This window comes from Schistocerca cancellata, chromosome 9 (genome assembly GCF_023864275.1).
Source record: "Schistocerca cancellata isolate TAMUIC-IGC-003103 chromosome 9, iqSchCanc2.1, whole genome shotgun sequence".
In the NCBI taxonomy this organism is placed as follows: Eukaryota; Metazoa; Arthropoda; class Insecta; order Orthoptera; family Acrididae; genus Schistocerca; species Schistocerca cancellata.
The window spans coordinates 255,945,657-255,950,754 of NC_064634.1; positions in this window are offsets into that span (position 1 = coordinate 255,945,657).

Below are 5,098 nucleotides of genomic sequence, written 5' to 3' on the forward strand. Positions count from 1 at the left end.
CTGATTAAAACCACACGGGGAAAAATTCACAGGTGGCAAGTTTAAAAAGTAGAACACAATGATTTTGAGGCCAGTATGCTGCCAACGAAAAAATTTTAGTACGAAGAGGTTGGAAAAATCTGCCAACAGTTGCAACTGCCTGATTGTTTCAACCTTTTCAGATTTACGCAGTTGCTGATTCGCAGCTATCTTTAAGATTTTTAGTATATTTTTAGGGCTAGCTGTACGCGAAACTGTTGTTGGACAAGTTTCAGCCACACTCCCTTGTAAACATACCCTGAGGGGGCTGCAAACGAGCAGCGTCAGACAACATTGACCATAAATTTGTATCTTCTTCCGAGTCTCATGCAGAACGTTTTGTTACGAAGTTGCATCACTGCATTCCGCTTAGCTCGCATAATATTACACTACTGGCCATTATTTAATTATTTCATAGGGGTTTGTTGCGCAGAACAGCGATGATGTTAGCATCCTCGCTCGAATTTGCCACGAAATGGTTACTTCGTATTAAATGTGCAATACATTTTAGAAACCTTGTGTACCAATGTCAGTCCATCTGCTGTACATAAAACACAGGAGAATAACCGATTACTAAGCTCGTACATAGTATAAAAGTATGTGTAAGTATATATGTATATGTACGTATGTTCCACATCTCTTCTTACCGCCAATGGACCGATTTCAACAAAACTTGGTACATATATCATCCTCTGGTTGGAAATCATCGCTGTCGTAGTAAGAGCAAATTACCTATCACAAGGGTGGGCGTTGTAGTGGAAAAGCAAAGTAGTCCACGACACACGAATATCCATATTTTTCCCATCCATTATTTGAGAATAAGAACACTTAGGAACTTTCGAAAAACTTCAAATACAATTCCAAAACTTTTACACTTCATTTCTTGGCTGCCGATCACCCGAAAATGACGACAGGAAAAAATTTTATCGCCTAGAAAAAAGTTTATCGCTCATTAAAGTTTCGCTGCTCATGCAGTAAACATGCCCCATGAACCATGACGTTTTAACTTATCACGTCTATACTAATAACTGCATTGGCGACAAATTTTTAAGGTAGCAGTCACACTCACCACTGAATGTACTACAAAAATTATATCATTGTACGACAAGTAGTTCAGGAGATGATGATGTCATAAACGCTTAGATGTGTGAAAAACTGCAGTACGTTTAAATTTACGATTTCATTGCTACTACCTCTATTCATAACACTTTTCGCACACAGTATCAACATATGTCGCTGAACGTATCTACACAAACAAAATATTCACCCCAACAAAAGTTTTCAATATCATGGAGTTAAACAATCCATCCACTGAGCTTTCTACAATATCTTATTAACAAAACAAACATAATTACTACTGAAAACTATAACGATTTTGGTAAGCTGCACAAAACATTACAAAAAATGCAGGCTCACTCCTAAGTGGATCTCTTCAAAACAAAAACAGTTGCCTTTATTGCATGAAGATGATAATCAGTCTTTAGGAGTCAATATGTCCTCCCCGCACTCGGATGAGTTTTTCCAGTCTTTGAGGCGTGCTATGGATAAGACCATCACGTTTTTCTTGGGGTATGAGATCCCACTTCTGAATGGCAACTTCAGTGAGTCATTAGGATTGTCAGTTTGATTCGAACGCTGTGCAATGGCCACCTCCAACGGGTCCCACCCATGCCCAGTCGTACTCATACCCGGGGACTGTGCTGACCAATGCATTCGGTGGATGTCGCATCTCTGAAGATCCCGAGACATTGCTAGAGTGCAATGTGGTGTTGTACTGCCATCGACTACGATGAAGTTGTTACCGACCGCGAGTCTATAGTGACTTACAATCGCTTGTAGGACCTCTTCGAAGGAAAATTTGCGTAGATGGGAATTAGAGGGATTCGTCGTGCCATCACTACTGCCAGAATATTGCACTTCCACCTGCAAATAGATGGACGTCCTGAACTTATCGGCGTTCCTGGAGTCATCTAGCACTTCTCTAAATGCTAACATTTCTAGTGTCTGCTCGCACACCAATCCTCGTCTCGTCAGAAAACGTGACATTACTTCATTCTGCAATGGTCCAATATTGATGTGCAGGAGCCTAGGTCCTTCGACTGCATCGGTTCCGTAGGCTCAGTACAAAACTTCTGACTGGTCTTCTGGAATGGAGACCATCTTGATGCATTCTTTGGTTGAGTTGCGGAACTGAGAGGAGCTAATATTGATAATGGACATGGTCGCGGATGGCTGCTGCTGCAGCTAGTTAAACGAGACCTCTAGTATCATAGACTACGCTTTATGATAGTTTTCCATACATTGCTGAGCAGTGCATATTATTCTTCGACATGCAGCTTAGGAAATATGACGTAATAAACACAGAGATGAGTGAAAAATGCCGTCTTATACATGACGTTTTAATTTAATACTTCTTCAGTAACAGCTCTATGCAGAACACATTTCACAGTTATCATATACTCGTATATCACTGCATGTACATCTGAAATTCCATCACTCTACAGTACATACGTTATAGATATTCAGTTCCGTGGAAATGAAAAAAAAATGGTTCAAATGGCTCTGAGCACTATGGGACTCAACTGCTGTGGTCATAAGTCCCCTAGAACTCAGAACTACTTAAACCTAACTAACCTAAGGACATCACACCCATCCATGCCCGAGGCAGGATTCGAACCTGCGACCGTAGCGGGCGTGCGGTTCCAGACTGTAGCGCTTTTAACCGCTCGTCCACTCCGGCTGGCCCGTGGAAATGAAACTGCAGGGCGAAACTAGCTTGAGGCATAGCTTAAATATATGTATACATACGCGTGAAATATGTTAAATATATGTGAAATACACTACTGGCCATTAAAACTGCTACACCATGAAGATGACGTGCGACATACGCGAAATGTAACCGACAGAAAGAAGATGCTGTGATATGCAAATGATTACCTTTTCAGAGAATTCACACGAGGTTGGCGCCGGTGGCGACACATACAACGTGCTGACATGAGGAAAGTTTCCAACCGATTTCTCATACACAAAGAGCAGTTGACCGAAGTTGCCTGGTGAAACGTTGTTGTGATGCCTCGCGTAAGGTGAAGAAACGCGTACCATTACGTTTCCGACTTTGATAAAGGTCGGATTGTAGCCTATACCCGATTGCGGTTTATCGTATCGTGACATTACTGCTCGCGTTGGTTGAGATCCAATGACTGATAGCAGAATATGGAATCGGTGAGTTCTGGAGGGTAATACGGAACGCTGTACTGGATCCCAACGGCCTCGTATCACTAGCAGTCGAGATGACAGGCATCTTCTCCGCATGGCTGTAACGGATCGTGCAGCCACATCTCGTTCCCTGAGTCAATAGATGGGGACGTTTGCAAGACAACAATCATCTGCACGAACAGTTGGACGACGTTTGCAGCAGCATGGACTGTCAGCTCGTTGGCCATAGCTGCGTTTACCCTTGACGCTGCATCACAGACAGGAGCGCCAGAGATGGTGTACTCAACGACGAACCTGGGTGCACGAATGGCAAAACGTCATTTTTTCGGATGAATCCAGGTTCTGTTTACAGCATCATGATAGTCGCATCCGTGTTTGGCGACATCACGGTGAACGCACATTGGAAGCGTGTATTCGTCATCGCCATTCTGGCGTTCACCCAGCGTTATGGTATGGGGTGCCATTGGTTACATGTCTCGGTCACTTCTTGTTCACATTGACGACACTTTGAACAGTGGACGTTACATTTCAGATGTGTTACGATCCGTGGCCCCACCCTTCATTCGATCCCTGCGAAACCCTACATTTCAGCAGGATAATGCACGACATTCTGTTGCACGTCCTGTACGGGCCTTTCTGGATACAGAAAATGTTCGACTGCTGCCATGGCCAGCACGTTCGCCTGATCTCTCGCCTATTGAAAACGTCTCGTCAATGGTGGCGGAGCATCAGGCTCGTCAGAATACGCCACTCACTACTCTTGATGAACTATTGTATCGTGTTGAAGCTGCATGGGCAGCTGTACCTGTACACGCCATCCAAGCTCTGTTTGAGTAAATGCCCACGCGAATCATGGGCGTTATTACGGCCAGTGGTGGTTGTTCTGGGTACTGATTTCTCAGGATCTATGCACCCAAATTGCGTGAAAATGTAATCACATGTCACTTCTAGTATAATATATTTGTCCAATGAATATCCGTTTATCATCTGCATATCTTCTCGGTGTAGCAATTTTTAATGGCCAGTAGTGTACATTTGATAGGCGCGTATGCGGCCAAAGCCATGGGTAAAAATATCATTCTAAACCCCTTGAATGATTTCAGCCACATTCGGTACACACATCAGCTACAGTCTGGAAATAAATACTGTAGCTTTCTGCTAATGTGAGTGAAATAATGTCGAGAGAGTATGGAAGAAGAGGAGCTGGACAGATAACGAGATGTAATAAGTAGGAGGAGGAGGATAAGGAGGAGGAGATGAACAGAGGTAGGTGAGGATGGAAACTGACGGAGAGAGGAGATAGAGAAAGGTTAGATGAGGCTAAGATATAGGGGAGGTGGAGATGTACAGACGGAGGGGGAGGACGAAATAGACAGAGAAAGAGGAGGACCTGGACGGAGAAGGGGGAAGAGGAAGAGATGGAAGCAGTAAGGGTAGAGGAGGACATGAACAGGGAGAGGTGTGAGGAGGAGATGAGGAGAGAGAGGGGCGGGAAGAGATGGACTGATGGACGATCAGCGTAAATAAATGCCTGGCCAACGCTAGGTTCGCAACTTTTCGGTTACGAAATATCAGTAGATGTATATTTAAATTAATATTTTCTCTGCTTGTAGTTAATTGTTTGCAGTACTGGTATTCAGTGAAATTCCAGCGACGCAGCACCATAGCACGCCGCCAGCTGAGCGAACACAGTAGGGTAGTCACGTGATACAGTGGAATACTCGTGTGGTGTTTCATTTACTGCAGTAGATGAGGAACAATGACACAAAGAGTCAATGCCGAGTCCATAGAAGTGTACAGCAATATACAGCATCATATAACACAGTGGTAGGTTCCACATAGGCTTACAGTGTGGTCAAAAAAG